Genomic DNA, 9751 nt, shown 5'->3' on the forward strand with positions numbered 1-9751 from the left:
GAAATTTTTCTGTTTTGGGGTTTGTTAGGATACGATGCGAGATGTTGGAAACTGAGGCAAGCGTTGCATGCCATCTGAAAATAAAGCGTTTCCCGCGTGAATTGAGCCATGCTGCGTCCTTGTGACTCAGCTTGTTAAAGTTAGGCCGACTACTTTGAGAGCTCACTCAGGTTAGGCGAACTGGTACCAAACCTGCGCAGCGGGCAGGTAGTCTTGCCCAGCTCATCGGGAATTCTTCCGCTTGAAGGACGCACCAGCGAGTTTCACTTGACTCGTTTCACCTAAATAGGCTATAGTTACGGTAAAAACGATGCGATGGACAAAGCTTTTGTCTACGGTTCATCAATCACTTTATTGTTTACGGTATTGCCGCAACCATCATCAGAACCATTTGCGGTACATTGAGTTGTAAGCATTGCTTGTCAGTAGCCGGCTAGAGTGCGTTAGCTCAGGCCGACCTCTATGCCTTCATTCAAATGAATTATTTCTATATTTCTCAGTAACCGCTTTTTTTTCTAGTAATACGTTATCAATATTGATAAAGAATAGTAAAAGCTATGCCCACCCAATGCCAAGTGGCTATGTCGTGGCGCTGTGGTGCTCGAGGTCGTGGGTTGGATCCCGACCACTGTGGCCACGTACTTATAGAGGCGAAATGCAAGAACGCTAGTGGGCTTAAATTTAGGGGCGCATTACGGAACCCCAGCTCAATGAAAATAATTCGGAGTCTACCACTTAGAAGTGCCTCATAATCAGATCGGGGTTTTGGCATGTAAAACTCGAAAATAAAATTTGCTTTAACGTTAAAATAAATGAATAATTTGTGTCCACGTTTCCTTGCAGCTTAGGCGACCTATAGTTTCAGCCATATGGCTGTTCAGGCTGCCCCGAGACAAAACTTCAGGCTGAGTGCTGAAGCTCATCCTACACAGACGCACACGGCAAAAAAAAAAAAATTGTGAAAAAAGAAATATGGCAGTTGTAGCGACATGCCCCTGCTGTTCTTTTTTCTGTCTCTCACTATTTGCGTACTTTCACTAAATCATTCTGTTAATATGTTTTCCAGTCATTTTAGAGAAAACAGTTTGTCACATACTTGACTCCTCTAGGGGACTAACTTTTTATCTCCCTTAATGCAGTTTTCAGGGAGTACAAAAAAGTCAGGTGCTGTTATGCGGTTGTACACAACAAAAGCACTCAACTATACCCGATAGCCACTCTACACAGAACATGTTCTCAGCGACAAGACAGCCGACACTACGCGACAAATTCCACATCGTTTCTGGCGCTTGCGCCATAAATCCCCATAAAGCCTGCGTTTGAGCGGTGTGACTGTTCTGCCGAGGATTAGCATGTTTTTTTTTTCAGAAATTAGGACTGATTGGCTCACCTATATGAGAACTGTATGCCTACTGGGCGACGAAGCCGTACAGAAATGTTAATTGAGGATAGCAATAAAAAAAAGCTATTCGCACGCGGTATCTATGAGAAAATTTTCACCCCACCCCATAGTGACCAGTTCTGTTAGAATAAAGAAACTCAGTTTTTTTTTCTTCAGCATAAACCAAACAGAGAAAAATATTTGCTTTTCAGGGAATCCCTGAGGTTATCCTTCCAGCAATTTTTTCTGTAGTGAAAAAGGAAATTCAGTCTTTCTTGGCTCCTTTGTCACAGTTATGTTTTAGAGTGCAGACTGCATTGCAGGAATTATTGCGAAGTCAATACACAGTCAAGCAATCACTATATTCTATTGGTGCATTCGACTCATCGTTTTCGAGCCCTCGGAACACATTCGGTCGGTTCTTTGAGAGCGCCGCGATACAGACCGGAGCATGGGAACGCAACAGAGATCTGGCGCAGTTCCGGTGACGTGGCTCCTGCAGCTTTCGTTGTTAGCGTGGCGCTGCCGCGTGGTTGCTTCCGAGCATGCTCGCCTCGCTTGCTTACAACACAAGAAGTGCTGACGTGTTTCCTCTTCCGGGCCTCCGACTGCTCTGGCGAGAGGCTGAACATTGGCTCGGTCACCCTTTCTCTGGTTCTCATCAAGAGCTGGCTCCGCACCGTTGCAGTCCGAGTCAGACCAGCGGTTCGCAAAGAAGCCGCTCTTCTAAATTAGGCTGCGAGGAGCGCCATAAATCCAGTTTTATACGGGAGCACTGGGTAGCAATACAAGTCCGTGAAAGGGATATGCGGCAGCTCAAATTGATCGCAGCCTTGAACGTTCTTGCAGAGACGTAAGGTGCGGTGTCAATATCCTATTTTATTGCACGCTGGCTGCATAATACATTCATTGAGCTCTAACTCATGAGCATACGAAATCACAGCAGCATAGAAACATAAGAATACGCAAGATGATGCGCACTGTAGCGAAAACTACTACGCGTTACGCAGACTGAGAGTAATTGCGCTGAAATGCCTGCGTTCAATGTTTGTCAGCTGCGTTATTAGCCGGATAGCTGGCCAATGAGAGAAGTCATTATGATCGTCATCGGCTTAATCTGGACCAGCTGGGTTTCTTTATCGTCGTTGTTGTTCATCTGCACAAGTGGCACATACCCATCGTGGGGGACCGCCTAGCAATTGGGGGGTTTGCCCAAAATTGGGGAAAGAACATTACTGCGCGCGGGATCGTCGTCGTAGCCGGGAAACATAGCGAATGCCCACACGCGTATTGACTGACACAAAAGGGTATAACAACAATATACAACAATATAAGAAAAGGAACAGTAAGGCTAAGACATTGCCCTTGCGTTGCGTTAACTGGCATGTATAAAATAGAAAAAAAAGCGCTCCTCGATCGACACCCCTAGCAGCACAGCTTTATGGACGCATCAATAAACAGGTAACCTGTAGAAGTCATAGATTAAGACAAAGAAAGTGACACAACACTCCTCCTGAGTCGTCAGTTATCCCATACCATCAGTTTGCATACGAAAAAAGCCCTTAAAGAGTGGCTATAGATAGCTTGCACGTGACGGAAAGGACGCAGCTTGCCATCGTGTTGGGTCACAAACATGGCGCCTATAAAGACGTCAGAGCTTGCCATCTATATGCGGCTATAAATGTCCCCTAGCTGGCATCTAAGTGACATACACCGAACGCTTGCACAATATATCTGTACACTGGCCGCCTGACTTCTTTCTTTTTTTTAGTAATGTGTTTGCCAAGGTCTAAACTGAATCAACGAGGATAACACGAAAGTCGCTTAGCCCCCAGGGATGACATCTTACTAGTCCACATACTAAAAAAAGTATGTTAACTTTAAAGATTTAGCCTTGTATAATTAGCGTTGTTGATTTATACCCTTTTACAACGCGAACAACTATGGCATTGAGTAATGGTGCATGGAAGCGTGCTAGAGATGTCCCACCGATAATGTCCCCATAAAGTTAGTGTTAGCGTTTTGGTACCCGCTTCACGTGTTTATTCCGCCGATTCCATTTAAAAACGTAACGACGCATGGAGGTTCCTTTGTCTCTCACCAGATGGACTTGGGGCCAAATTCACAAGGCATATCGTTTGTAAGGGCTGTTTGCCATTGACTAGAAGCTTTCGCTAACAATTATATGAGCGGCATCACTATTGGCTGAGATTTGCTCTTACGAACGGTTCTGTAGCGTAAGTGCTTTTTTGTGAATGCGGGCCCAGATGATTTCCCCAACGTATTCTTTGCGCCTTATACAGTAATATGTAGATGCCCTGGATGTCTAAATATGGCAGTGATGTACTCCGTTATTTACATGTCTGCCACGAAGCACTGCTATATACACACGTCTTGAACTACCGTTTTTAAATGTTTATGTGTCGTAGATGGCAGACGCCAATCTCGCGCCGTTTCCATTCCTCCCGGAACCTTATGCGTACTTTCCTTGAGTGCTTAGTTATGCTATCATGATTCCTAACTGTATTTTTTCTATTTACTTCAGGCCAAAAATATTTCTTAGGACGCCGACCACGTTGACGCAAATCGTAAACATCCCAGTTGTCTATGATGCTATGAATTCAGATATGTTGGATGATAACAATAAAACACTTTTAAGTAAAGCTGGATGCTGGGCTATGGAATACGTAGTATAAGGATTTACGGGAATACATACGCCATGTATCTCGCAGTTTCAACTCCAAGTGGAAAAGCCCCAAGTGTGCCGCGAACACGGTCTTAAAACATGAGTTCTACGTTTTTACACTTTACAGCAGTCTTGCTTCGTACTTTACCTGTTTATCACAACCATACGCGGTCACCTTCGTGCAAGATCTTGAGCAAATGTACACGTCCAAGACGATCGCTCTCTCTCCTACCTCAGAGTTTGCCATTTTCGATGAAATGCAGGCTGTGCTTTCTTTAAAGCTCTTGATGTACATTTCGGACGGAGTCGATTTTTCATGCTCCTTAACCCCCCCCCCCCCCCCCCCGCTCCTTTACCTCAATACCAAACCAAATCATGCGCATCGTTGTCAGGTTCATGGACATCCGAAAAATGCGCCCCGTATTGCAGCCGTAATGTTGTTTCATGATACGCAATTTTTTCATAATCCCTAACCACCAGAAGTTTTGACATGAAGCAAATGTCTCGAGCGTCTACCGGGAACCATTGTCTTGTCAACAGGCATCGACGCACTTACGGCTTCTCCGTAATGCTATCTATTTCTTGCATATAACGATGACATTGTACACTCTATTATTACAAGTTTTGCGACTCGCATCATAGATCACAATTAAAGACACCTTGGGTGTCCGGCTTGCATCAGAGACCCAGCAGTTGCTGACGCTTTCGATACCTGCGAGTTGCTCGAACAAGAATAGTTTTGATTGCTTCGTAGCCGTTTTCGCAGTGGCACAAAGGCGTGCCAAGCGAACCGTTTCGCCGCTCATAGCGCTCAGCTAACTGACGTCTTCGGAAAGTGGAACGTGCCCGGAGGCCAGGAACATGATACGTTACCTCCAAGGTTGCCTCCAATTCTTCACTAGAATAACTCGCTTGGAGCAGCTCGTATATAAGCGTCGCGCCCACCTCTCGAAAAGCACTGATCACAGCAACTCCGCAGCAGTTTGCAATGAAGACTGTCGTGAGTGTTTGCTGTTGTGCACCGCATCGGATTGACACAGTGGATTGACGCAGTGGATTGGATTTGAAATTCTTGCACTGGATACAGCTCGTTCAATCTCGAAAGATGGCGCTGGATGTTGGCAGAGGAAATGACGTTGTGATGATATCATGACCCATTTGCGGGTATATCCTTATAGCCTCCGCACTGTCGAAAGAGGCTGGATGATGAGTACTAAATAATAGGGGCGTTCGAGTAGTGATTTTTTATACAGAATCGAATACGAATCGACTAGAATGTAGAATACCTTTCGAATATTTTCATAACATGGATAACAGTTATCAGAATTAAATAAAGCGATACTCACATCTCAATATTCCTAAAGTTGGCAAGTTTTTGTCATTACGTAGTACGTAATAAAGCGTTTATTTATAAAGGCACGAATGAATCAGTAGGAACAAACAAGCAGTTTCTGCACATGCGCAGGGCTCTTCAGAAAGTGCGAATGATCGCTCTACAGCCTGGAAACTATGGCTACCTAAGTAACGTCACCTGTTGCCCTACGCAATTTCTCGTGTTTTATGTCTACACCATGCCTGCAGGCTGTTAATTTATTGCAATTTTGCCTCAATTTTATGTTTATTTTAGTGCCGTTGACGTATTGAAATACTCGAAAATTATTCGACAACTATTCACATTTACGAAAAGTGACTGTTCGGTTTGAAGGCAGGCTCTAATAGGACATTATTCAATACGTTATCTATATCGAAAGTTTCGAATATTTGCACAGCCCCTACTAATAAATAACCGTAGGGGCTGCTACTCCAGTGCTTCAATATTCTGACACAAGCCGTGTTTTCTTTTCAAACAGATAAAATAAAATGCAATCAGTGATTGTACAATGAAACTACCACGATATATATATATATATATATATATATATATATATATATAGTTTAACATGGCTGCATGTCGGTGGAGCTAAACTCGATGCTCAAGGTAGAAAGAAAATTTCGCTGTCTTTTTGCAGCTGATCACCCTCCTCGCACTGATTGCCGTTGCCGCGACGCACGCTGGCTACTACGGCGGCTACGGCCACGGCTATGGCCACGGAGGCTACAGCCATGCTATCACCCACCATTATGACAACCAGAGGGCGCACTACGGCTACGGAGGATACGGACACGGCTATGGGGGATACGGCGGATACGGACACGGATACGGACACGGCTTCTACGGTTGAGCCCATTCATCGAAGATACATTGTGTATGAATTTGGGGTTGTACTCGTATAATAAACAGCTACTTTTATCCCCCGCCTACGCGTGTTTGAACGGACATATTCCTTAGCGGATGGATCAATTTGTCGAAGTGACGTTCTAGGGCAATGCTGTCGTTGAATGAAACTTCTTGATTCCCCGAGGACGTCTGTGCTGCTCCACATGCCATGCATCTGCTCGGGGCCATACTCCTTCTTCTGTGAACGTTCGGTGACATTTGGAGGCCCGTGCTGCTAAAATTGAATGAATTAAATAAAGTGGGCAGAAGACAATTTCATTCCATGCATTTATCGTACGGAATTTGGCTACCACTAGCATGCCACCTATGATCACGCCACGGTCGGTACTTAATCTTTTGCGTGATTGATAGCGCTATACATTATTAGGAAAACAAAATAGTTCTCCATCGAAACACTAGTGGGCTTTCTACGCAAGCTAAAATTTGCATGCATGGGAGCCTTTGTCCATGGAAAGGATGCATGATACCTAAAGCACGTCGAAGGCACAGAACTATTTTCTTCCGGCAGGTGGTATTACGCAAGACGATTATTTATTGATGACCAATGAATTAAAATAGTACTCTGCTATACCAGAACTGTGCTCCATCGCAAAGGTATGAGAAGCTGCATTGTTCACTGCATACAATGTCCTTATTTGGCAATTCTTGTGAATATTCTACGTGAATATTCCTGTGAACATTGTAAGGTACACGCTATAAAGCAAAAAAAAAGTTTAATATGTGGAAAACCACGCAAACTGCCGATAAACACAAAATTTATAAATTTACATAATAAATAGGACTAACATTAAAGTAACTTCATCACATCAGGTTATAACAATTATTTATTCAATAGATGATTTGATCCAGTTGAGGCTATTAGCCCAGCAACCTAAAGCTTTAAAAATCACGTGTGCATGGCAAACCTGATGCATAGTGAGTATGACTGTTCTATTCCCCATTTACTCGAACGTCAAATACTTATGATTTCATTCTTTCTTCACGATCGGCTGTAAGTGAATGAATGAGTGAATGAATGAATGAATGAATGAATGAATGAATGAATGAATGAATGAATGAATGAATGGAGCGTTTTATTTCGGAGAGGATGGCTCGGCCTCGCTGGGGAAAATGGAGGTGGGCTAGAGAATGGAGGCAGAGGGATGGCGCTGGAGTTCCGGCAGCAAGAGTGTCTTCATGTATGATGGAGAACCCCAGTCTTCTAGGCGTACCGCTGGGGCACAAGCGCTATCTTCACGGCTTCGTTGTTTCTAGGAGCGATCGATTCTTCATCGGTGTGGACGGCCAAGCCCTCCAACGCATACCAGCGCAGCTCCGCGAACGCTGAATAGTCCCAGAAGAGGTAAAAGTGTATACGTCTATGAAAGCAAAAAAGATTATACGCGAAACAAAGTAGTGTTCGCCTATTTTAGTGTTCAGTTGTCAGTTAATGCAGACGTGTTTTACAGCATGTAGACGAGATGCGAAATAAGGAGGCGAGCATTGCGTGCCCCCTGGAAGGTAAAGCGTTTCCCGCGTGAATTGCACCATCAACAAACGATCTCACGAGCCAGCAAGCACTCTTATATGCAACACTAAGAAAGCGACTGTGCTTAAAATAATTTATTTGTATTTCCGCCAAAGTGCTACAACAATGGCTCGTAGCTGAACATTCAGTAGCAAAGCAGCGTACGTCATCGGACTTATGTTGATCGCATAAGTTTCTTCACGCGTGCGGAAGTGTCACCTCCACGGTCTGCCGATTCCATTGATAGAATCCGCGACATCCACAGTCACCAAACCGGAACATCACATCTCTTAAAGCGCAGACACCGGAATTTCGCTCACAATTGTCGCGAGATATATATCGGCAGATTCAGTCACAGAGACCGATGCAACCTCAACGAAACGTTCGGGCTAACATATGTTACTTTACAGCAGCACCTCATTATTTTCTTAGTGGCTGTGGCTAAGGACGAGGTCATGTGTTCAAATCCTAGACACGGTGGCTTCACTCAGGTGGTAACAATATAATATAAGAAAAATGCTCGTATACCGGTCATCGGCTGCATGATAAGGAACCCCCAGGGGTAAAAATAATTCCATAGCCCTCCTATATAACAGGATCTCGCAGCCCATACACCTGGAGCTTAGGACAATTAAGTCAGCGAAGGAATTAATTAATTCATTACCGCATAAATAAATGATCGATCACTCAATCAATTTGTTGATTTCACCATTTATAAGGAAACAAGGTTTTAACGGATCTTTTTTTTTTCAGATGCGCCTTGAATGGCTAAGGGAGAAAGCTGGAGGGCCTAACCTGAGAATGAAAGTAGGAATAGGCCATTTCTCTTACCTGGAATGTAGGTGCCCTCATTTGCCTACACAGCGCACTTATTTATTTACTTAATTTGCAGTCACAAAAACAATCACACAGAAGAGGAAGGGTCATTTAGCGGACAACTGCCATCAGAAGAGGCACTAAACTTGCCAGCGCTAAAAAAAAAAAAGGCGAAAAGAGAAGAAAAACAACTACCTTGAAAAACAGGACATCTCCTAAGATTGATGACGCCAATGGTGCATAATTTGGAGTAATATTTAGCAAACGTTAATATCTGTCAATTTATGTAGTTTGCTGCTAAGTTGAACTCTATATGAATTTTACAATTTTTTACGTGTTCGCACCGCCGCTATTGTTGCATAAAAATTCATAAAGAGCGTGCTTGAGTCATTTGATTCAGCAGCCCTCGTTAGGTTAGCGACAAATTTGCTCCATGAGAACAAGTGAATGACATGACGATTGCGTGTCTGTGAAATTGTTTACCAAAGAATGTGCGATCTATATTAAGGAAACAGAGAATACATAGGGCAATCTAAATTATCTGCATACTATTGCATTTGTTTCTATTCGTCTTGGCATGGTTTGAAACACCGGAAAGTAGTGCAAGGGTGGTGCACAGGATTGGTCTGGTGAGTCAGAAATCACCGGCTTATCTTGCGTGTTACGCGCGTCTCTGTATTCTATGCGGCTTGTTCATGTGTTATCGGCATAGCATTTTTAATTTTCATGCCATAAGTGTTCTGATAATTGATGATATCCAAAATAGGCCCTTGGCGCTTTCTTTCCAAGCAAGTAATTTTGTACTAATTGAGCTGGCGGACGATAGAGACAATGCGTGCTCTTTCACGTTTCTTAGGCGACACGGGCCTGGACTCACGCTTGTGATAACATTTATGCAATGTGTCCTTCACCTCGTTCCTCCCATTATCATCCCTCATTGTGACCCTTTTTCTTCCCCTCTTCCCGTCCCCTCACGTGGAGTAGCAGGCCAGATGCTCCATTTTCCGGCCGACCTCTCCACATTTTCCAATCATTAAACTACTTCTCTTGAGTCTGTCCGGAACTTCCAGTGTGAAGACGCGC

The sequence above is a fragment of the Dermacentor variabilis genome, chromosome 11 (assembly GCF_050947875.1).
Source record: "Dermacentor variabilis isolate Ectoservices chromosome 11, ASM5094787v1, whole genome shotgun sequence".
NCBI lineage: Eukaryota > Metazoa > Arthropoda > Arachnida > Ixodida > Ixodidae > Dermacentor > Dermacentor variabilis.